Below are 26,007 nucleotides of genomic sequence, written 5' to 3'. Positions count from 1 at the left end.
AATCTTCCCCCTGCAACCGCAGGCACCAAAAAGCTGCATCACCGGTTCCTTGGGTCTCCTCTCAGCATGACGAGCGAGGTCCCTCGAATCCAGCAACTCTGTCCAAGTGACCCCCACAGTCCAGTGACTCTTCAGTCCAAGTTTGGTGGAGGTAAGTCCTTGCCTCACCTCGCTGGGCTGCATTGCTGGGAACCGCGACTTTGCAAGCTACTCCGGCCCCTGTGCACTTCCGGCGGAAATCCTTTGTGCACAGCCAAGTCTGGGTCCACGGCACTCTAACCTGCATTGCATGACTTTCTAAGTTGGTCTCCGGCGACGTGGGACTCCTTTGTGCAACTTCGGCGAGCACCATTTCACGCATCCTTGTAGTGCCTGTTTCTGGCACTTCTCCAGGAGCTACCTGCTTCAGTGAGGGCTCTTTGTCTTGCTCGACGTCCCCTCTCTTTTCAGGTCCAATTTGCGACCTCCTGGTCCCTCTTGGGCCCCAGCAGCGTCCAAAAACGCCAAACGCACGATTTGCGTCTAGCAAGGCTTGTTGGCGTCCTTCCGGCGGGAAAACACTTTTGAACGACTCTCCAAGGTAAGAGGGATCAGTCCACCAAAGGGGAAGTCTCTAGCCCTTTTCGTTCCTGCAGAAACCTCAGCTTCTTCTGTCCAGTCGAAGCTTCTTTGCACCCGCAGCTGGCATTTCCTGGGCATCTGCCCATCTCCGACTTGCTTGTGACTTTTGGACTTGGTCCCCTTGTTCCACAGGTACCCTAGATTGGAAATCCACAGTTGTTGCATTGCTGGTTTGTGTCTTTCCTGCATTATTCCTCTAACACGACTACTTTGTCCTTAGGGGAACTTTAGTGCACTTTGCACTCACTTTTCAGGGTCTTGGGGAGGGTTATTTTTCTAACTCTCACTATTTTCTAATAGTCCCAGCGACCCTCTACAAGGTCACATAGGTTTGGGGTCCATTCGTGGTTCACATTCCACTTTTGGAGTATATGGTTTGTGTTGCCCCTATCCCTATGTTTCCCCATTGCATCCTATTGTAACTATACATTGTTTGCACTGTTTTCTAAGACTATACTGCATATTTTTGCTATTGTGTATATATATCTTGTGTATATTTCCTATCCTCTCACTGAGGGTACACTCTAAGATACTTTGGCATATTGTCATAAAAATAAAGTACCTTTATTTTTAGTATAACTGTGTATTGTGTTTTCTTATGATATTGTGCATATGACACTAGGTGGTACTGTAGTAGCTTCACACGTCTCCTAGTTCAGCCTAAGCTGCTCTGCTAAGCTACCATTATCTATCAGCCTAAGGTGCTAGACACCCTATACACTAATAAGGGATAACTGGGCCTGGTGCAAGGTGCAAGTACCCCTTGGTACTCACTACAAGCCAGTCCAGCCTCCTACATTGGTTGTGCAGTGGTGGGATAAGTGCTTGAGACTGCTTACCACTCTTGTCATTGTACTTTTCATAAGAGAAAAATATACAAAACAAGGTCAGTGTATATACACATAGCCAAAAAGTTTTGCATTTCCTCTTTTCACTCTTTTCTAAGTGCTGAAAAGTACTTCTAAACTTTCAAAAAGTTCTTAAAAGTTTAAAAAGTTTTTTCTGTCTTTCCAAAAAGTTCTGAAAACTTTTTTCTCTTTTTCTATCACTTTAACTCTCTCTAAAAATGTCTGGCACAGGCCAAAGTGTTGATCTGTCCAAACTTGCATATGACAACCTTAGCTGGAAAAGAGCAAGGAGTCTCTGTATAGAGAGAGGTTTGAGTGTAGGGAAGAATCCTGCCTTGGAACTGTTAATTAACATGCTTAGAGAACAGGATAGGGCCATAGGTGCCCCATCTGTTGAAAAAGTACCTAATAGTTCCCAATCTGATTCAGGGACTCCCCCAGGAAAAGATTCAGGAAAGAAACTTCCTAGCCTGCCCATTACTAGACAATCTAGCATAGATGGTAATGATGATGAACCACACCAAATAAATAGTGTTGTCTCACATCATAGCAAAAGCATTTATTCTCACCATTCTGGTAGTAATGTTTCTGTAAACCAAGCTGTTAAGTTGGCTTCTGTAAGGGACAGGTCTCCTTCTGTTCATTCCCATCATAGCTCTGTTTCTAGAAATGTCCCTCCCACCAACCCTGATGACAGAATGTTAGAGAGGGAACTCAATAAGTTGAGGGTGGAACAAACCAGACTGAAGCTTAAAAAGCAACAGCTGGATTTGGATAGACAGTCTTTTGAATTAGAGAAGGAAAGACAGAAGTTGGGTTTAGATACCCATGGTGGCAGCAGCAGTATTCCCCATAGTCATCCTGCAAAAGAGCATGATTCCAGGAATCTGCACAAGATAGTTCCCCCTTATAAGGAGGGGGATGACATTAACAAGTGGTTTGCTGCACTTGAGAGGGCCTGTGCTGTACAGGATGTCCCTCAAAGGCAGTGGGCTGCTATCCTATGGCTATCATTTAGTGGAAAAGGTAGGGATAGGCTCCTTACTGTGAAAGAAAATGATGCTAATAATTTCCAAGTTCTTAAGAATGCACTCCTGGATGGTTATGGCTTAACCACTGAACAGTACAGGATAAAGTTCAGAGAGACCAAAAAGGAGTCTTCACAAGACTGGGTTGATTTCATTGACCATTCAGTGAAGGCCTTGGAGGGGTGGTTACATGGCAGTAAAGTTACTGATTATGAAAGCCTGTATAACACAATCCTGAGAGAGCATATACTTAATAATTGTGTGTCTGATTTGTTGCACCAGTACCTGGTAGACTCTGATCTGACCTCTCCCCAAGAATTGGGAAAGAAGGCAGACAAATGGGTCAGAACAAGGGTGAACAGAAAAGTTCATACAGGGGGTGACAAAGATGGCAATAAGAAGAAAGATGGTGAAAAATCTCAAGATAAGCATGGGGATAAGGGTAAAACCAAAGATCCCACTTCAAATCTTAAACACTCTTCAGAGGGTGGGGATAAAACAAATTCTTCCTCTTCTTCCCAACCTGCACACATTAAAAAGCCTTGGTGCTTTGTGTGTAAAAATAGAGGCCATAGGCCAGGGGATAAGTCCTGTCCAGGTAAACCCCCTGAGCCTACCACCACTAATACATCAAGCTCTAGTGCCCCTAGCAGTAGTGGTACTAGTGGTGGGACTGCTGTCAACAGTCAAGCAAAGGGTGTAGTTGGGTTCACTTATGGGTCCATAGTGGAAACTGATGTCATCAGTCCCAAGACAGTTTCTGTCACACCTAGTGGCACTGGCCTTGCCACACTGGCTGCTTGTCCCCTTACAATGGATAAGTACAGGCAGACAGTTACAATAAATGGTGTTGAGGCCTTGGCCTACAGGGACACAGGTGCCAGTTTCACTTTGGTGACTGAAAACCTAGTGCACCCTGATCAACACATCATTGGACAACAGTATAAGATTATTGATGTCCATAACTCCACTAAGTTTCTTCCCTTAGCTATAATTCAGTTTAGTTGGGGTGGAGTTACTGGCCCTAAGCAGGTGGTGGTATCACCTAGCTTGCCTGTAGACTGTCTCTTAGGTAATGACCTAGAGGCCTCAGGTTGGGCTGATGTAGAGTTTTATGCCCATGCAGCCATGCTGGGCATCCCAGAGGAATTGTTCCCTCTCATTTCTACAGAAATGAAAAAGCAAAGGAGAGAAGGCCTGAAAACTCAGGATCCCTCTCCATCAACAGGTAAAAAGGGTATCACAGTATCCCCTAACCACCTTACCATTCAGGATACCATTCCTGTGGTGGGAGAAACCTCTCCTGGGGTGGCACCTGTTCCAAGGGAAACATCAGCTGGCAAAGCTGTACTCCCTGAGGTAGAAGTACCTCTCTGTGGGATAGCTAACATTGGTGAGAAAAAGAGCACCATTTTAGTTAACATGGAGCATCCCTCCAACCCTCCCAGAGAAACTTTAGTGCAGAAACCCTGCACTGCCTCACAACACTTAGGACAGCATCCCTGCCCTAGTGTGGAGCTGATAGGACAGCATCCCTGCCCTGCTCCAACCCAAGAGAAACAGCATCCCTGTTCTCTCTTCCAGCCATATGGACAAAGTTTTTGCCCAGCTATGGCTTTTCTGAGACAGCATCCCTGTCTGGCATTTCCATCACTACAAATAGGTTCAGTGGACAATTCCCACTGTTCTAAACTAAAACTTACTGATAGAAACTCTGAAAATACATCTTCACATTGTTGCTTAGCTAAAAAACTTCAAACAGGGTGGTTTACATCCCCACAGGGAAGTAACCATATAGTGGATGATAAAGGGAGTAACCAGTCTATTGCAGAGCTACTCTCTACTTATCACCACTTAGACAATAAAGTCTCAACTGGCCAAGGTTAGCCTTATTGTCCTTCGTTTGGGGGGGGGGTTGTGTGAGAAAGTAGCCTCTTTCTAGCCTTGTTACCCCCACTTTTGGCCTGTTTGTGAGTGTATGCCAGGGTGTTTGTCACTGTTTTCACTGTCTCACTGGGATCCTGATAGCCAGGCCTCAGTGCTCATAGTGAAAACACTATGTTTTCAGTATGTTTGTTATGGGTCACTGGGATCCTGCTGGTCAGGACCCCAGTGCTCATAGGTTTGTGGCCTATATGTATGTGTCACTGGGACCCTGTCACACAGGGCCCCAGTGCTCATAGGTGTGCATGTATATGTTCCCTGTGTGGTGCCTAACTGTCTCACTGAGGCTCTGCTAACCAGAACCTCAGTGGTTATGCTCTCTCATTACTTTCAAATTGTCACTAACAGGCTAGTGACCATTTTTACCTATTTACATTGGCTTACTGGAACACCCTTATAATTCCCTAGTATATGGTACTGAGGTACCCAGGGTATTGGGGTTCCAGGAGATCCCTATGGGCTGCAGCATTTCTTTTGCCACCCATAGGGAGCTCTCACAATTCGTACACAGGCCTGCCACTGCAGCCTGAGTGAAATAACGTCCACGTTATTTCACAGCCATTTTACACTGCACTTAAGTAACTTATAAGTCACCTATATGTCTAACCTTTACCTGGTAAAGGTTAGGTGCAAAGTTACTTAGTGTGAGGGCACCCTGGCACTAGCCAAGGTGCCCCCACATTGTTCAGAGCCAATTCCCTGAACTTTGTGAGTGCGGGGACACCATTACACGCGTGCACTACATATAGGTCACTACCTATATGTAGCTTCACCATGGTAACTCCGAATATGGCCATGTAACATGTCTATGATCATGGAATTGCCCCCTCTATGCCATCCTGGCATAGTTGGCACAATCCCATGATCCCAGTGGTCTGTAGCACAGACCCTGGTACTGCCAAACTGCCCTTCCTGGGGTTTCACTGCAGCTGCTGCTGCTGCCAACCCCTCAGACAGGCAGCTGCCCTCCTGGGGTCCAGCCAGGCCTGGCCCAGGATGGCAGAACAAAGAACTTCCTCTGAGAGAGGGTGTGACACCCTCTCCCTTTGGAAAATGGTGTGAAGGCAGGGGAGGAGTAGCCTCCCCCAGCCTCTGGAAATGCTTTGTTGGGCACAGAGGTGCCCAATTCTGCATAAGCCAGTCTACACCGGTTCAGGGACCCCTTAGCCCCTGCTCTGGCGCGAAACTGGACAAAGGAAAGGGGAGTGACCACTCCCCTGACCTGCACCTCCCCTGGGAGGTGTCCAGAGCTCCTCCAGTGTGCTCCAGACCTCTGCCATCTTGGAAACAGAGGTGCTGCTGGCACACTGGACTGCTCTGAGTGGCCAGTGCCACCAGGTGACGTCAGAGACTCCTGCTGATAGGCTCCTTCAGGTGTTAGTAGCCTATCCTCTCTCCTAGGTAGCCAAACCCTCTTTTCTGGCTATTTAGGGTCTCTGTCTCTGGGGAAACTTTAGATAACGAATGCATGAGCTCAGCCGAGTTCCTCTGCATCTCTCTCTTCACCTTCTGATAAGGAAACGACCGCTGACCGCGCTGGAAGCCTGCAAACCTGCAACATAGTAGCAAAGACGACTACTGCAACTCTGTAACGCTGATCCTGCCGCCTTCTCGACTGTTTTCCTGCTTGTGCATGCTGTGGGGGTAGCCTGCCTCCTCTCTGCACCAGAAGCTCCGAAGAAATCTCCCGTGGGTCGACGGAATCTTCCCCCTGCAACCGCAGGCACCAAAAAGCTGCATCACCGGTCCCTTGGGTCTCCTCTCAGCACGACGAGCGAGGTCCCTCGAATCCAGCGACTCTGTCCAAGTGACCCCCACAGTCCAGTGACTCTTCAGTCCAAGTTTGGTGGAGGTAAGTCCTTGCCTCACCTCGCTGGGCTGCATTGCTAGGAACCGCGACTTTGCAAGCTACTCCGGCCCCTGTGCACTTCCGGTGGAAATCCTTTGTGCACAGCCAAGCCTGGGTCCACGGCACTCTAACCTGCATTGCACGACTTTCTAAGTTGGTCTCCAGCGACGTGGGACTCCTTTGTGTAACTTTGGCGAGCACCGTTTCTCACATCCTCGTAGTGCCTGTTTCCGGCACTTCTCCAGGTGCTACCTGCTTCAGTGAGGGCTCTTTGTCTTGCTCGACGTCCCCTCTCTCTTCAGGTCCAATTTGCGACCTCCTGGTCCCTCTTGGGCCCCAGCAGCGTCCAAAAACGCCAAACGCACGATTTGCGTGTAGCAAGGCTTGTTGGCATCCTTCTGGCGGGAAAACACTTCTGCACGAATCTCCAAGGCGAGCGGGATCCGTCCACCAAAGGGGAAGTCTCTAGCCCTTTTCGTTCCTGCAGAAACCTCAGCTTCTTCTGTCCAGTCGTAGCTTCTTTGCACCCGCAGCTGGCATTTCCTGGGCATCTGCCCATCTCCGACTTGCTTGTGACTTTTGGACTTGGTCCCCTTGTTCCACAGGTACCCTAGATTGGAAATCCACAGTTGTTGCATTGCTGGTTTGTGTCTTTCCTGCATTATTCCTCTAACACGACTACTTTGTCCTTAGGGGAACTTTAGTGCACTTTGCACTCACTTTTCAGGGTCTTGGGGAGGGTTATTTTTCTAACTCTCACTATTTTCTAATAGTCCCAGCGACCCTCTACAAGGTCACATAGGTTTGGGGTCCATTCGTGGTTCACATTCCACTTTTGGAGTATATGGTTTGTGTTGCCCCTATCCCTATGTTTCCCCATTGCATCCTATTGTAACTATACATTGTTTGCACTGTTTTCTAAGACTATACTGCATATTTTTGCTATTGTGTATATATATCTTGTGTATATTTCCTATCCTCTCACTGAGGGTACACTCTAAAATACTTTGGCATATTGTCATAAAAATAAAGTACCTTTATTTTTAGTATAACTGTGTATTGTGTTTTCTTATGATATTGTGCATATGACACTAGGTGGTACTGTAGTAGCTTCACACGTCTCCTAGTTCAGCCTAAGCTGCTCTGCTAAGCTACCATTATCTATCAGCCTAAGCTGCTAGACACCCTATACACTAATAAGGGATAACTGGGCCTGGTGCAAGGTGCAAGTACCCCTTGGTACTCACTACAAGCCAGTCCAGCCTCCTACAGTAACCTAAACATGACACTCTGACTGCCCAGGGAAACCATGGTAACAGATCTCACCCTTTCGTGGTTTTACTCATTCATGCCCAGGCAAAAACACAAAAGAGATACAAGATACGTTTTCAATACATTTATTGAAACAATTGTAGTCTTGCATAGAGAGATTGAGCTGCGATTATTAGGCAGCTGAAGCAAAGCAGTTATCTTCATTATAAACATGGTAAAGATGAACAACCATGGTAAATGAGTTCTAGAAGTTCTAGGGGTTCCTACCTAACCCTAAGTCTCTACTAAGAACATAGCAGGTATACCCATCTGCCTCTGCCCAATCTAAGAGATTCGCCTTAGCCCTATACCTGTAAACTGCATCAGAAATCAACCTGTAAGGTGGAAGGTGACCTATTTCTGGAAGATTGATGACCGCAGAGCTGCATGTCGAACACAGCATTCATCTCAGCCGCTGCTAGAAAGCCCCTCTGTCCTTTTGTGCCATATCTTACCTCGCCTCAGCATGAGTAGCTCCAGCGTAGTTCTTCTTCTACCCACCCTCTGAAGCTGCATGCCTACCGTCTACACTAAATGGCCATTGCACCAGAGGCCTAACATTAGACCCCTGGGCTCTGAGATTATCCGGAAGTATTGCTGTCCACCATCCCCGACTTTCTTTCCTTTCCATATTTGCTCTCATCAGTGCCGCTCAGGAAGGGGTGATGCTAACTTGACCCTGACAAAGGGGATCTGAGAGGGATGGAGCCCATTGGTGGATGTTTTCTGCGCTGCTGGAGTTACCCACACCCCACAAAATTTACATACCTTTGACCACCCACACTTCGCCCACCCCTACAGTGACAGCAGTTACACTGTGACTAGTGGGGCCTCTGCACCCTTCCTTCCTTTTGGCCAATCCCCTCTGGATATTGGACTAACTATGAGAGCCAGGGGAGCGCCCTGGGGTCCGGATCCTGCAGTGCCAATACGGGGAAGCTGTCAAAGAGATGCCCAGTGGCAAAAGCAAATCAGCGAGACAACTCCTTTTTTCAGAAGCCCTTCTCAATACCTGACCCATGTCCTCATCATGGGGCCTGCAGCCAACTAATCTACCCCACGCCACTGCCACTTCACCACAGGAAGTAACAATGGATCGTATACTTCAAGAAATTACAGCTGTGGGGCATAGACTTGAGGACATGGACTCTACTATATCCTCACTGGCCACAGATACGAAATCCATATGTTTGAACATTGCAGGCTTCCAGGCTAGAGTATCAAGGCTGGAACAATGAGTGGCGACAATGGAGGATCACCTTAATACCACCCCTGACCGTGACTAAGAACTTCTGTATCTCCGCAGTAAACTTATTGATTTGGAGGACAGGGGCAGCAGAGATAATATCTATTTTTCGGCTTCCCGGAACACATTGAAGGGTCGGATATCCAGACTTTCCTGCGGTCTGCCCTCCCCACACTGATAGGCTTAGCTTTTGATCCACCCTTGGAGTTTTCAGAGGGCACTCAGATTGGGCCCCAAGCGGCCGGATGGAGCCTCCAGACCTCGCCCAATCATCGCCTGTCTCATGCGCCACATAGGAGTCCTTCAAATACTCCTTATAGCCCAATCTCAAGGACCATTCCGAACAGCAGACGACGAGGTCTGCATTACAGCGGACTTTTCGAAAGAGACCAATGACCATCGAAAAGCATTCCTGGCACTCAGTCCCCAACTGCGCCATCTAGATGTGAAATTTGGCCTGTTCGACCCAGCGCAGATGAGGATCACCAAAGACGGTGTTTCCAGTTACTTCTACGACCCAGTGGATCTACGGCTGTATCTAGACTCCCTGTCTCCAATGGGGATGGACACGTCCACTATGACAAGACCTTCAACACAGATCGTTGGCGCTCAGAGCACGCCACCTCATTCAGCTACCTTGGAAGTGGAACCTCACCATGATAATGATCTTTGTCTCAGAGGCAGGGATCCAGAGAGGCTAACTAGGATCCATAGTGACAGGGATCAATTATTGCAGGTGGTAGCACAACATACTCAACTGTTAGATAGAGACAAATCCCGCTCCCCTTTGAAACCATTTTCTGCTCCCATCTGATCCTGCCAAGATACCAGTGACCGTTCACTACCTGAAAGGCTTGATTGAGCTACGGAACATTTGCCCTGATATCGGTGGACAGATGTGTACCCTGCTATGTTGAACTAACTGTTGCTAATGACATTCAGGACCTGATGTGCTTAAATACTGGCTTGGATTTCTTAACTAGTCCGGAGGCATTTAGCTGGCTGTTTTCTCTCCGGATTTTGACCCTTGTATCTTATCTTTCCTTCTCTTCACTTTTCTCTTCTCCCCCTCCCACCTATGTTTCTATTCTGTTCAACTAGAATAACTGAAGGAATGGGTGTTGATTGTGGCACAACATGTGTGCGACATGGGATGAAGTATATGATTTTGTAGCTAAGCTGCATGAGATTATACATGTGATATAGGCCCACAATACCTGGTTTTAAAAATTTGCAGACAGAGCTGTTATATTGTTTTATGTTTCAGTAGAGGTTGAACTGGACTGCCTAGGTACTTAGGGCTCTACGATTGTAACCCAAAGTAATTTTTGATCAGACCCACCCCAGTATTGGTGGACGGCTTAAGATCTGGCTATATTGTGCTACTCGTTAGTTATCCACTAACGCTACCCTCTATCCACTTTTTTATTCATTTAGTTGGCTCATTGGGGCCTACTTAGAACACTTGTATGACCATGTGCTCTGTTGCCTGCAGGATGTGGTATACCTCTTTAGCCAGGCCGTACATGGTTATTGTTGGGCCATATGCTCATTAAGTTAATAATGCATTATCATATTTGTAAATCACATGTTATATCTCCTATATTGTATTTCTATGCTCCTGCTTTTGTTGAAATCGGGCTGGTCAGCCACCCCCCCTGGTTTACGTGGCCCCAGTGACAATAGTTCACAATTGTTTCTGACCAGGATTGTATTGTAGGCTCCAGTACCCACCCCACCTACTCCATGCCACTCGCCCTTCTATATGTCATAAGGTATGCTAAATAGGGGTTGCACCCTCCCCCTCTCTCCCTCCTCACCTTGAAACCTTCACCCGCAACCTGGGAGATCTCACACTAAAACCTCTCCATATTTACTTGCCTGTATTCACTTCCGCGCCTTGGCTAGGAATCTTTATCCCTGTGTGCGTAGTGGGCCCTCCTTGCTGACTGTTAGGACTCTGCAGTTGTAGCCCCTCTTAGGACCTGACCCTATCTATAACCGGTAGGTCCTGCTCCCTACCCCGCCTTTCTCCTTTCTCCTTTCTCTTTTCTCGCTCTTTTCATTTCTTTCTTTTTCTCCCCCCTATTTCCTCCGTCACTTCTCTACCTCTCCTCACCTGGTTTCTGCCCCTGAGTACGACGTCTGATACTCCCTACCTTCCCTACCCTGCCCCCTGTTCGTTTGTTTGTTTGTGCGTTCGCTTTTGTCCCTCCCCTTCGCCATATCCTCTTGCAAGAGACCCTTGAACCCTTCTCCTGTGTTTTCTGGATCCAGACAGGCCCCCTTTTGCCTTCGTAAATACTTCTGGTATCCTCTGACATGGGGGCCAATTTACCATTGATGACAGTCCCCTGGAATGTTCATGGCCTCACGCGCTATATTAAGAGAAAGAAAGTCCTCTTTCATTTGCGATCCAAACATGCGGAAATTGCCCTTTTGCAGGAAATGCACTTGTCATCCCTGGAATCCAAAAAATGATGTCGGGACTAGGTAGGTAAAGTGCTATAAAGCTGCAGCCCGCTGTCTCCATCGGGAAGCTCTGGGTCTGTACGTAAATGTGGAGTTGCGTTTCTTCTTCGCCGCTTTTTGCAATTTAATGTGCTTCAGTCATGGTCGGATCTGGACGGTCGATATGTTCTTACCAAACTCAATATTGGAAGTTGTACATAATGTGTTAGGTCCGTATACGCCCCTACGTGCTCCAAACGCTCCTTCCTGCGACTGAACCGCCTTCTGACAGAGATTGGTGCCTCTCAATACTTCTCAGGTGGAGACTGGAACCTAGCCTGAGACCGAATCCTTGACAGAACAGGCAGTCTGGACATAGGTAATAATGAAGAGAGAACATTGTGGGGAGACATTATCTAGGACCATGGCTTGGAAGATTCCTGGCGTTTAACACATCTGGCGGACCGAGATTTACTTTTCTATCACTGGTGCTCGGGACACAGTCCTGCTTGAACTATTTCCTCGTCTCTCATACACTAGTCCCAATGATCAGCGACTCCCGGACACAGGAAGCAACAATCTCCGACCATGCACCTGTCAGTTTGGCGCTAGACATGGGTCTGGTTTCTCCTGGCTGCAAACCGTGGAGTCTACCTCTATCTCGTTATAACACGCCACAAGGTAAAGATCAACTACGTGCTCACGTTTTGGCCTACGTAACCGATAACAAAGCTCGGTCTCCTCTCCTCAAGTCTACTGGGCAGCGGCAAAGGCGACGATCAGAGGACAACTTATGAGGGATGCAGCCTTTGCTAACAACCAGAGGCACTCTCGCTAATGAGAAATAGAGGGATTAATAGCAACATATACCTGCAATTATACGATATTTCCTTCCCCTACCATGCGTTGTTGCCTTGAGAAGGCAAAGATGGAGCTCAATGCATTGTACACCTCTCAGGCGGAGTATGTTCTGCAAAGGATGAGAGGCAGACACTATGAGGAGGGTGAAAAGGCAGGTTGGTTACTAGCGGCCCAGTTATGTCAACGGGAGGTGGCGCTTGCAATCCCTGACATCCAGGATGCCGATGGCATACTCTCTATCCACCCTCAGGATATAGCTGATACAGTCTGATGCTTCTACCAACCCCTTTATACCCACAAAACGGTGGAGGATCACGACAGGTTAGCAGCATTTTTTGAAAATGCACAGATCCCTTGCCTTGCTGAGGAAGGCAGAGGGCTGCTAGGCGGTGAGATTAGAAAAGAGGAGATTATCTGTGCAATATCTAATCTACCGTACCATAAAGCCCCGGGAGAAGACAGTTTCCTGGCAGAATACTACAAGTGGACCGGGGCGGACACGGTTACCTCCCTCTATGAAGCCTTTTGAGCAGCGGAAAAAACTGGGGCTTTATAGCCTATTTCGAATAGAGCATCCATAGCGGTCCTCCCGAAACCAGGGAAAGACCCCTTACTCTGTGGCAGTTATCGCCCCATCTCCCTTCTTAATGGCGATGTTAAGATACTGGCTAGTATCTTGGCGTCTCGTCTCAAACAAGTTATCCTGACCCTCATTCACCCCACACAGGTAGGCTTTGTACCCGGGTGCTCCTCCAGAAACCACTTACGTACCCTAGCGCATACGCTTTGGGCTATCCGAAACTCTGCAGAGGAGTCTGTTGCCCCTTCCCTTGATGCTGAGAAGGCCTTCGACTGGATAGAGTGGTGGCATCTTTTTGAGACGCTGAAACTCTTGGGCCTGGGGGAGGTGTTTATCGCTAAAGTCAGATGGCTGTACGATTCACCCACGGCACGGGTCACCTGCAGAAGGTTCTTCTCTGCTGAGTTTCCTGTTCAGCAAGGAACCCGACAGGGCTGCCCCCTGTCACCGCTGCTATTTCTATTGGCAGTTGAACCCCTGGCAGCCACTATTTGACGGTCGTCTACCATAGCTGGAGTACCCATTCCAGGAGGGTGCTCCACGCTCTACCTGTATGTGGACGTCATATTGCTCACACTTACAGACCTTTCATGTTCCCTTCCGGCGCTGCAAAATATTCTGGCAGAATTTGAAACACTGTCAGGATATACAATCAATTGGGAGAAGAGTGAAGCCCTACCCCTGTCCCCAGTAACCACGAGGGCGGCTCTTACAACGCTCCCGGTCTCCTGGAAACAATTGCGCCTTAAATATCTGGGGATCCTCATCAATAGGGGCTTAGCCCACATGGTACAGGATAAGCTGGAACCCTTGTTAGAGCAAACCAAACGTGATTTTGAAAAATGGCCCCATTTAGGGCTCTCCCTGTGGGGAAGATGCAAGCTGTGCGGATGGTCGATCTGCCATGTTATACCTATGTGTTGGGGATGTAACCTCTATTAGCCCCTATCTCCACGCTCAGGACGGTTGACCCCTACATACGAAAAATTGTATGGGGCTCCCTCAGACCCCAGCTCTCTAAAGCTAAACTCATCGCACGGCAGTTATGTGGGGACTGGGATTGCCCTCCATAGAACACTACGTGCTGGTGTTGCATCTCTCATAATTGACCTTCATGCTTCCAGATATCTTGGACCCTCCTCAATGGGTAAAAACAGAACAGATACTCTCAAATACGCCACTAGGTCTGGACCTGCTATATGGCTCTGGAGCCCCCCGACCACACCCTGCCCATCTGGTAATACAGACTGCATTAGACTCTTGGAGCCGAGCTCGCCACCTTCTGGGAGTGGATCCACGGATTCACACATGCACCACTCTGGGGCAATGCCTATTTCTTAATAGGGGGAGAGTGGTTGACTGGGGGAATGGCGGGTCAAGGGCATCATATCCATTGATCAACTCTTGATGATGGGATGTTAAAATCATTCCCTGAATTGCAAGTTGAATTTGGACTCCCAGATCATTGTTCCTGCTGTACCGGCAACTCTCACATTGTCTCTGGAGTCGCTTGGGGCCCCCCTGTGGACCCTACAACATTCTCCAATACTTGACCATTTGCAAACATGGGGTTCCTTTTGAGGAATGATTTTGGGACTGCATAACCTCTTAAATCCGCACATATTTTCCCTACCTCTTCTCTTCTTCCTTAGGACCCGATGGCAAACCCAACTGCAGACAGACTATGATATGGAGGATTGGGTTGACATGCTACAAGCGCGAGAAAAGGGGGCCCAAGAGGCCAGAGTAAAACTTTGCCTTTTTAAGACCTTGCATGACTGGTACTGGACACCCCAGAAGCTTAGAGCAGCTGGACTATAGCTACATGCGACTTGCTGGCAATGCTCCCATCTGTGCTGTGATTTATTGCACATACTATGCGACTGCCTGACTATACAACCATACTGGGAGGCAGTGGGGATCACTCTGAGAGAGACTCTACCCTTGCCAACCTCTACTGAATGCCCTGCTTCTCTTTCATGATACTAGGGATATATACGACATATCTTGTACACTAAACTTTGTATTCGTCGATACTGCTGTGTGGCCGCGGCCCCCTCCCACGACGAATGGCTGTCAGCAATGTTTCAAACTATAGCTTACGAATGCATCATTTATACTCTACAGGACAAAACAGAGGTATTCCTGCGAACATGGGCTCCCTTTGTCCAACTAGCAAATGCTTAATCTCCCCCCTCCTTCCCCTATGTTCATTCTCCTCACCCCCCACGCTCACCCCTCTACCCCCACCCTCTCTGCCGGCCGAACTCGACAACTTGCACTCCTTTCCTGCCCACCTCCCCTCCCCTCTCTCTCTAGTCTTTTCGCATTGAATGCTATGTCATATTCTCTCTCCCTTTCCCCTCCTTCTTCCTTTCTCCTCTCTCTTTCTGTCCCCTCTCTCTATGCCTCCCCTGGTCTTTCGGTCTTTCCTGTCTACACTTCTTTCTTATCTTCCCTTTATTTCATCTCTTCCATTGTACAAGCATGTTCTCCCTCTCTGTTTCTCCAATATGTTACCAACCCCCAATGTGTGCGACCTTATACTTCATACATGACTCCCATGTCCCTTTTTATTGTATTGCTACACCTGGCAATGCTATCCTTATACACGGAGCCCTGGGACTATTATGAGTTCCCCCCACCTCCATTTCCCCCATCAGCAGAAAGAACACAGGATCCCTTGAATATGCTGTCACCGGGGACATTAGTGCTAGGCCTAGCTTTGCACCACTGATTATGGTTCGCCTTATCACCTACCATTGAATGGTATTTTCTATAACTGACGTGAATTGGGGACCCAACACATTTGTATGATCGTTCGCTTCTATCACTCAGGACTTGTATCATTCTGACAATGAGGAATCTTATTGAGGTTCTGCTCACTGTTAACAGATTGGGGACGCGGTTTTTGAGGATGGAATACTCTTACTCTTATTTTCTTCACTGTTCTCATCATCGTTATTTTGCTCCTTGGTTATGCGCCTTTTTCATATCCTGGTGCAATGTCTAAAACCATGCATACCTATGTTTCTTGGTTCATGATTCTCAATGAAAATAAAAAAATTGTGAAAAAAATGATGTTCTGATTATATGTTGAGAAAAAGTTAACTAAACACGCAACTCGTACATTATGGCCCTCATTACAACATTGGCGGTAAAAGCCGCTTACCGCCGTGCAGAAGACCGCCAACACACCGCCGCGGCAGCGGAATTTCGCCACGGTCATTATGACCCACAGCTCGGAATCCGCCACAATTTAGACACCCACACAAGTCCGCCACACCAAAGGTCAGTGATAAACTGGCAATAACAAAACCTCCACCGTCATGCCAACAGGAATACGCCCACACTATCACGACCCACTAATCCACGCGACGGTCTTTCAACAGCGGTATTCCATTGGCGGTACACACCGCTGCGCTCAAAATACACACACATTTACAAAACACATCCACATTGGACAATTCCAAATACTCACACTTGATACACATACACACACCACTCCCACACACCCAATACAATATAAAACACACACCCACATCACCCACAAACCCCTACGCCCAAAAATTCCAAAAGAAGGCTAGAGAGAGACACCACAATCTACAAACAAGCATCCACAGGCACACAACACCATCACCCACATAACATCCACGCACCTCACACAACACACCACTAAATATCACCCCATACATCACAACACACCCACCCCACACATCACCCACACCACCCCATGGCACCGCAAAGACACCCCAGGTTCTCTGAGGAGGAGCTCAGGGTCATGGTGGAGGAAATCATCTGGGTAGAGCCACAGCTATTCGGAGCACAGGTGCAGCACACCTCCATAGCTAGGAAGATGGAGCTATGGCGAAGAATAGGGGACAGGGTCAACGCAGTGGGACAGAACCCAAGAACTAGGGATGACATCAGGAAGAGGTGGAACGACCTACAGGCGAAGGTGCGTTCCGTGGTCTCAAGACACCACCTGGCGGTTCAGAGGACTGGCGGCGGACCCCCACCTCCTCCCCCACAACTAACAACATGGGAGGAGCAAGTCTTGGCTATGCTGCATCCTGAGGGCCTCGCAGGAGTAGATGGAGGAATGGACTCTGGTAAGTCAAATCTTCAATACTATCTCCCCCACCCTACCTGCATGCCATCACATACCCCCACCCTCGCCCTCACCCCCATCACTCCAACTCCTCACAAATGTCCCAATGTCACAAACCACCCATCCCAACACCAAGCCCTGCATGCAACAACAAAGCATGGACACCCATCAACAAAACATGGCCACTGCACATACCCATACACCCCCCTAAACCATTGTCACACAAGGTCCCACACAGGAATGCATGCACTGGGGTACACGGTCACCCACCCATTGCACACCATGGCACACACAGATGCAATAATCATGCTTTTACACCCCTGCTAGGCCCCTACCCAACGTCACCGGACAGGAGGGTACAGACATGTCCACACCACCAACAGAAGAGCCCACAGTGATGACAACAGCTCTGTCCAACTGGCATACCGTTCAGGGGATAGAGGCCCAGGGAAACAGGGGAACTGGGAGGGCTGCTGTTCGACAGGGGGAGTACAGGCCCAGGGAACCCACTCTCCACGAGGCCCTCTCGAACATCATGGGAGCCTACCTTCATTCCCAGGAGACTATGGCAACAGTACTGGCCAAGTTTCAGAAGACCCAGCGGCTGCAGGAGGAACAGTATTTGGGCTTCAGGGAAGAACTCAGATCCATCAATTCCACCCTGGGCACCATCGTAGGGGTGCTGAAGGAAGTCCTCAACACCAGGAGGGACACTGTGGCACAACAAGGGGCCCCTGACACTAGCCTGGATGATGAACTGCCCACCACCTCTGCCGGCGCTAGTGGACAGGAGTGTAGGAAAGTAGCATCTTGCCTGACATGTTACCCCCATTTTTCACTGTATATATGTTGTTTTAGTTGTATGTGTCACTGGGACCCTGCCAGCCAGGGCCCCAGTGCTCATAAGTGTGCCCTGAATGTGTTACCTGTGTTATGACTAACTGTCTCACTGAGGCTCTGCTATCCAAAACCTCAGTGGTTATGCTCTCTCATTTCTTTCAAATTGTCACTAACAGGCTAGTGACCAATTTTACCAATTTACATTGGCATACTGGAACACCCTTATAATTCCCTAGTATATGGTACTGAGGTACCCAGGGTATTGGGGTTCCAGGAGATCCCTATGGGCTGCAACATTTCTTTTGCCACCCATAGGGAGCTCTGACAATTCTTACACAGGCCTGCCACTGCAGCCTGAGTGAAATAACGTCCACGTTATTTCACAGCCATTTACCACTGCACTTAAGTAACTTATAAGTCACCTATAAGTCTAACCTTTACCTGGTAAAGGTTAGGTGCAAAGTTACTTAGTGTGTGGGCACCCTGGCACTAGCCAAGGTGCCCCCACATTGTTCAGGGCAAATTCCCCGGACTTTGTGAGTGCGGGGACACCATTACACGCGTGCACTACACATAGGTCACTACCTATGTGTAGCTTCACAATGGTAACTCCGAATATGGCCTTGTAACATGTCTATGACCATGGAATTACCCCCTCTATGCCATCCTGGCATAGTTTGCACAATCCCATGATCCCACGGGTCTGTAGCTCAGACCCTGGTACTGCCAAACTGCCTTTCCCGGGGTTTCACTGCAGCTGCTGCTGCTGCCAACCCCTCAGACAGGTTTCTGCCCTCCTGGGGTCCAGCCAGGCTTGGCCCAGGATTGCAGAACAAAGGACTTCCTCAGAGAGAGGGTGTTACACCCTCTCCCTTTGGAAAAAGGTGTCAGGGCTGGGGAGGAGTAGCCTCCCCCAGCCTCTGGAAATGCTTTCATGGGCACAGATGGTGCTCATTTCTGCATAAGCCAGTCTACACCGGTTCAGGGACCCCTTAGCCCTGCTCTGGCGCGAAACTGGACAAAGGAAAGTGGAGTGACCACTCCCCTGACCTGCACCTCCCCTGGGAGGTGCCCAGAGCTCCTCCAGTGTGCTCCAGACCTCTGCCATCTTGGAAACAGAGGTGCTGCTGGCACACTGGACTGCTCTGAGTGGCCAGAGCCAGCAGGTGACGTCAAAGACTCCTTCTGATAGGCTCCTTCAGGTGTTGCTAGCCTATCTTCTCTCCTAAGTAGCCAAACCCTCTTTTCTGGCTATTTAGGGTCTCTGCTTTGGGGATTTCCTTAGATAACGAATGCAAGAGCTCATCAGAGTTCCTCTGCATCTCTCTCTTCACCTTCTGCCAAGGAATCGACTGCTGACCGCGCTGGAAGCCTGCAAAACTGCAACAAAGTAGCGAAGACGACTACTGCAACTCTGTAACGCTGATCCTGCCGCCTTCTCGACTGTTTTCCTGGTGGTGCATGCTGTGGGGGTAGTCTGCCTCCTCTCTGCACTAGAAGCTCCGAATAAATCTCCCGTGGATCGATGGAATCTTCCCCCTGCTACCGCAGGCACCAAAGAACTGCATCACCGGTACCCTGGGTCTCCTCTCAGCACGACGAGCGAGTTCCCTTGAATCCAGCAAATCTGTCCAAGTGACTCCCACAGTCCAGTGACTCTTCAGTCCAAGTTTGGTGGAGGTAAGTCCTTGCCTCCCCACGCCAGACTGCATTGCTGGGAACGGCGACTTTTGCAGCTACTCCGGCCTCTGTGCACTTCCGGCAGAAATCCTTTGTACACAGCCAAGCCTGGTTCCACGGCACTCTAACCTGCATTGCACGACTTTCTAAGTTGTCCTCCGGCGACGTGGGACTCCTTTGTGCGACTTCGGGTGAGCACCATTTCACTCCTCTTTGTAGTGCCTGTTCTGGCACTTCTGCGGGTACTGCCTGCTTCTGAGAGGGCTCTTTGTCCTGCTGGGTGCCCCCTCTGTCCCCAGACGCAATTGGCGACATCCTAGTCCCTCCTGGGCCACAGCAGCATCCAAAAACGCTAACCGCACAACTTGCAGCTAGCAAGGCTTGTTGGCAGTCTTTCTTCAGGAAAATAAGTCTGCACGACTCTCCACGGCGTGGGGGATCCATCCTCCAAAGGGGAAGTCTCTAGCCCTTGTCGTTCCTGCAGAATCCTCAGCTTCTACTGTCCAGTAGCAGCTTCTTTGAACACACAGCTGGCATTTCCTGGGCATCTGCCCATCTCCGACTTGCTTGTGACTTTTGGACTTGTTCCCCTTGTTCCACAGGTACCCTCGACTGGAAATCCATTGTTGTTGCATTGCTGGTTTGTGTCCTCCCTGTAGAATTCCCCTGTCACGACTTCTATGTCCTTTGGGGAACTTTAGTGCACTTTGCACTCACTTTTCAGGGTCTTGGGGTGGGCTATTTTTCTTACCCTAACTGTTTTCTTACAGTCCCAGCGACCCTCTACAAGGTCACATAGGTTTGGGGTCCATTCGTGGTTCGCATTCCACTTTTGGAGTATATGGTTTGTGTTGCCACTATCCCTATGTGTCCCCATTGCATCCTATTGTAACTATACATTGTTTGCACTGTTTTCTAATACTATACTGCATATTTTTGGTATTGTGTACATATATCTTGTGTATATTTGCTATCCTCATACTGAGGGTACTCACTGAGATACGTTTGGCATATTGTCATAAAAATAAAGTACCTTTATTTTTAGTATATCTGTGTATTGTGTTTTCTTATGATATTGTTCATATGACACTAGTGGTACTGTAGGACCTTCACTCGTCTCCTAGTTCAGCCTAAGCTGCTCTGCTAAGCTACCATTATCTATCAGCCTAAGCTGCTAGACACCCTATACACTAATAAGGGATACCTGGGCCTAGTGCAAGGTGTAAGTACCCCTTGGTACTCACTACAAGCCAGTCCAGCCTCCTACAAGGAGGCACCGCCACAGGACCACCACACCAGCACCCCAGCCCCTGCAGATGGAGAACCACCCCGCAAACGGTCCCTGAGATCCAGGACAAAGACAGAGAACGATGCCAAGACCCCCACCAAGAAATGAGACCACCCTGAATGTCATCCTTTTATCCCACCTTGTCACCTGTCCATCCTCAAACTGCCCCAGCTCCACTTCCTATGCCCCTTTGGACAATGCACCTGTGAGACTAATAGACTGGACTCTGCCATGGACATGCCTCCACCATCACCCCTCACCATTTTACAACACCCTCCAATATTGACCACGTAAATAAACACCCTTAAAGGACAAAACAATCTGTCTGTGATTTCAAATTAGTGTATTAGCAATAACAGTGACAAAATGCTCTTTCAATTGTAATGTCAACATACCTATGTCACACAGCTCTAGTCCATGAGGAAACAAAGCAGATGTCACACAGTGAGACTCACATCTGTGAAATCGTAAGGGAAAGTGACAACTCAGTGACCATACACTGGGTGAAAAGGACAGACAGTAGAGAGGTAGTAGTGTTAAAGTACAGGTAGTAGGCAGGTTTGTCTTCTTACCTGTGTCTCACTGGAAGTATTGCAGGATCACAGAGTTCCTGTTTTCGATGTCCTCTTCTTCTGCTTCCTCGTCTTCACTGTCTACAGGCTCCACAGCTGCCACAACACCTCCATCTGGACCATCCTCCTGTAGAAAAGGCACCTGTTGTCGCAAAGCCAAGTTGTGAAGCATACAGCAGGCCACGATGATCTGGCACACCTTCTTTGGTGAGTAAAAGAGGGAACCACCTGTCATATGGAAGCACCGAACCTGGCCTTCAGGAGGCCGAAGGTCCGCTCTATGATCCTCCTAGTTCGCCCATAGGCCTCATTGTAGCGTTCCTCTGCCCTTGTCCTGGGATTCCTCACTGGGGTCAGTAGCCCTGACAGGTTGGGGTAACCAGAGTCACCTGCAAATGGCGAGGGACAACTGTTAGACACACACTAACCCTTAGGGACATCCCCAGACCCAGACACCTAGTCACACTGTATTGGTTCCAGGTGCACACCTAGTAGCCACACACGGTGCCTCTGGAGTTGCCCCATCACATAAGGGATGCTGCTATTCCTCAAAATGTAAGTTCATGCACTGAGCCAGGGAATTTGGCATTAACATGGGAGGTGTACTGGTCGGCCAAACACACCATCTGCACATTCATCGAATGGTAACTCTTCCGGTTTCTGTACACCTGTTCACTCCTGCGTGGGGGACCAAGGCCACATGTGTCCCATCAATGGCACCTATGATGTTGGGGATATGTCCCAGGGCATAGAAGTCACCTTTCACTGTTGGCAAATCCTCCACCTGAGGGAAAACGATGTAGCTCTGCATGTGTTTCAGCAGGGCAGACAACACTCTGGACAACACGTTGGAAAACATAGGCTGGGACATCCCTGATGCTATGGCCACTGTAGTTTGAAATGACCCACTTGCAAGGAAAAGGAGTACTGACAGCACCTGCACTTGAGGGGGGATTCCTGTGGGATGGCGGATAGCTGACATCAGGTCTGGCTCCAACTGGGTGCACAGTCTCAGGATTGTGGCACGATCAAGCCTGTAGGTGATGATTACATGTCTTTCCTCCATTGTCAACAGGTTCACCAGCGGTCTGTACACCGGAGGTTGCCGCCATCTCCTCACATGTCCCAGCGGACGGTGCCTATGGAGGACAACAGCGAGCACAGAGTCAACCAACTCAGAGGTACGTAAACACAGCTTACTCAGAAAACTATTCATAAACCGAAATTAGCCTGTATGAGTTTTGAGCAAAGGCCTAGGTATGTGTGACGCAGTTAAAAATAAAGCCATGTGGGCCCCTGTAATGGCGGCTGCCTGACCTGTAAAGTGGGACAATGGGATGTGAGGTAACTGCGCTGGTGTTGTACACCGTCGCGGTAGGCAGTCGAAGGCAGCAGCGCAATTCTGAATTGGATAACATTGGACCCTATGGGTCCCAGGAGCCAATGACGATGTACGCCGGCGGTGACGGTACGCACCGCCGCGGACGTGACCGCCATTTTCTATCTGTTCAATCACTCGATACCTGATCTTTGACAGGAGAGGACCTACACTGCAAGTGCTGCTGTGACCTCAGTCTGGAAGAGACAATGGCTCGTGCGTCTGGGGAAAGGGCCCCTGCCTTCACCACGGAGGAGTTGGAGAAACTTGTGGATGGGGTCCTCCCCCAGTACACGCTACTCTACGGTCCTCCAGACAAACAGATAAGTACACTGGGAGCATGCTGTATAGGCAATGCCTGTGTGGAGTGGTGTGGATGAAAGATATGGGGGGGGGGAGAATGAGGCTTGCATGAAACGACGGTGAGTGCATGTGCCACATGGCAAGGTTAGGGATGCGGGACAATGACTGTGATGGTGCAGTTGGTTAAACTTATCTTTTTCCCCTGTACAATTCTTGTAGGTCAGCGCCCACCAGAAGAAGGATATTTGGCGTGCCATCGCCAAGGAAGTCCGGACCCTGGGGGTCTACCACAGACGGAGCACCCCCTGCCGGAAAAGATGGGAGGACATTCACCGCTGGAGCAAAAAGACGGCGGAGGCCCAGCTGGGGATGGCCTCCTAACGTGGGAGGGGTGCCCGTCGCACCATGACCCCCCTGATGTTCAGGATCATATCCGGTGGTGTATCCGGAGTTGGATGGGCGCTTGAGGGCATCACAGCAGCAACAAGGGGGTGAGTACACTCTCATTCTGCTGATTCAGCGCCCAGTGGAGGTGTCTGGGTGCGGGAGGTGGGCTGTGTGTTCCCCTAGGCCAGGGCGAGTTTGGTAGTTAAGTCCCCTTTTTCAGGCAGACCCTGTGGCACCCAACTCCACCTGGGTACAGTGCCACCGACATCTAGTCGGGCTCCTGTGACATCCATGTGTGCAGATATCGGCCATAGCCTTGTAGGCCATGTCCCAGGGATTGAATAGTGGACCCCAAGTGCGTGGCGTAGTGCAGGGGGCCTCTGTGTCTGTTGTGTCCGCCAACGGTAGCGGTAATGCATGCACTCAATATGCCTTTCTTCTGTCTCCCCCCCCTTTTTGTGGTCTCCCTGTACATGTGTGCATTAGCATCATCAGGTGGAGGAGCAATGGCACCGGAGCAGGAGGGAGCTGCATCCCACATGGCCCTGGAGGGCGACACTACGGAGTCTGATTTCACCAGTGGGACGGAGGGCGAGGGGAGCTCCACGCCGGCGACAGGAGCTGACACCAGTGATACGGACTCGTCCTCTGATGGGAGCTCCCTTGCGGTGGCGGGCCCATCTGTGCCCCCGCACCTACAGGTACAGCTTCCACCCCCCCCTCCAGCACCGCCCTCCCAGCAGCCCCTCAGCCTTTGACCCGTGCCCGCTCACCCAGGAGGGTGGGCATCACCTTCGCCCCAGGCACCTCAGGCCCTGCCCCAGTCACCCCTGCTGCCATCAGTGAGGAGGCCATTAACCTCCTCAGGTCCCTCACTGTTGGGCAGCCTACTATTCGGAATGCCATCCAGGGTGTAGAGAGGCAGTTGCAACAAACCAATGCATTCCTGCAGGGCATTCATTCTGGTCAGGCAGCCCTTCAGCGAGCTTTTCAGACTCTGGCCTCAGAACTGATGGCAGCCATTGTCCCTGTCTCTAGCCTCCCCCCTCCAACTTCCTCCACCCAGACCCACACCCCTGTACCTCAGCCTATCCCAAGCACACCATCCGACCAGCATGCACACACCTCAACACACAAAGGAAGCTCAGGCAAACATAAGCACCACACATCCCACAGGCACTCACGCAAGCATCACACACATGCAGACATAACAGCATCCACTGCCTCCACTGTGTCCCCCTCCTCCTCGTCTCCCACATCCCTCCCAGTCTCGTCTCTACTCAGTGCCCATGAGTGCCAAAAGCTCTGATGTTACTGAGGCCGCCAAGAGCAGGATGAAGCACTCTGGGCACAAGACCCCCTCCAGAACCAGTGGAGAGAGACATCCACTACCTCTGTCCTTAGCAAGATGAAGCACTCTGGGCACAAGACCCCCTCCAGAACCAGTGGAGATCCACATCCACTACCTCTGTCCATAGCAGGATGAAGCACTCTGGGCACAAAACCCCCTCCAGAACCAGTGGAGTATCATATCCACTACCTCTGTCCTTGGCAGGATGAAGCACTCAGGGCACAAGACCCCCTCCAGAACCAGTGGAGAGAGACATCCACTACCTCTGTCCTTAGCAGGATGAAGCACTCTGGGCACAAGACCCTCTCCAGAACCAGTGGAGATTGACATCCACTTGAGAGACTGTGGCTTTGCACTCCCCAGGATTGAACAGTGGGCAACCCACCTACTGTAGAGACTGTGGCTTTGCACTCCCCAGGATTGAACAGTGGGCAACCCACCTACTGTAGAGACTTGAGAGACTGTGGCTTTGCACTCCCCAGGATTGAACAGTGGGCAACCCACCCACTTGGGAGACTTGAGGGACTGTGGCTTTGCACTCCCCAGGATTGAACAGTGGGCAACCCACCCACTGTAGAGACTTGAGAGACTGTGGCTTTGCACTCCCCAGGATTGAACAGTGGGCAACCCACCCACTTGGGAGACTTGAGAGACTGTGGCTTTGCACTCCCCAGGATTGAACAGTGGGGCCCCCTCGTGGATTTGGCGTTGTGCACTCAACTGGCTGAGGTGTCCACCCTTTCCCTCCCCCCTGAGGTGCCTGTTTTATTTCTATCTGATGCCCCTGCAGTGTTCTCTCCGTCTTGTTCGGGTATCTTGTGTGGGCCTCGCCCATGCATTTTGGACCCAGTGGTCCACGAACTGAAATGGTGGAATACCTTGGACTTATATGATTGGTGTATATATTTGTCAATAGTGTATGTATATTTTGTGAATACTGAATTTTAATATATTACAGTTGTTCACCTCATTTCCTTTTGTCTTTGCATTCTTCCGAGGGGGTTGGGGGGTGGAACTGTAATGTATCATGATGTATTTGTGTGTGTGTTGTGGTGGGTGAGGGTGGGGGTGGGGGTGTTGCGTGTTGCGTGTGTGTGTCACTGTTTTTTCCCTCCCCCCTCCCCTGTGTCGTAGGTGCAGTACTCACTGTGGTCTTCGCCGCCGGGGTTCGTGCTCCTGGTAGAGGAGCAAGAAGATAACGGCTAATAAAATGTGGAGCTCTGGTTCCATGGCGTCGTGGTTCCTGGTGGGGTGTGCAGAGGTGAGCGTTTTCCCTTCTGTGTACTGTTTCCGCCTTGTTTTTGTTAGCTGTGAATCCGCCCCGGAAAAGGTTGCGGATTGGTAGGTTGTAATCCTGT

This window comes from Pleurodeles waltl, chromosome 5, assembly GCF_031143425.1.
Source record: "Pleurodeles waltl isolate 20211129_DDA chromosome 5, aPleWal1.hap1.20221129, whole genome shotgun sequence".
NCBI lineage: Eukaryota > Metazoa > Chordata > Amphibia > Caudata > Salamandridae > Pleurodeles > Pleurodeles waltl.
The sequence above is the reverse complement of the archived record's forward strand: the minus strand, read 5'-3'. Positions refer to the sequence as shown.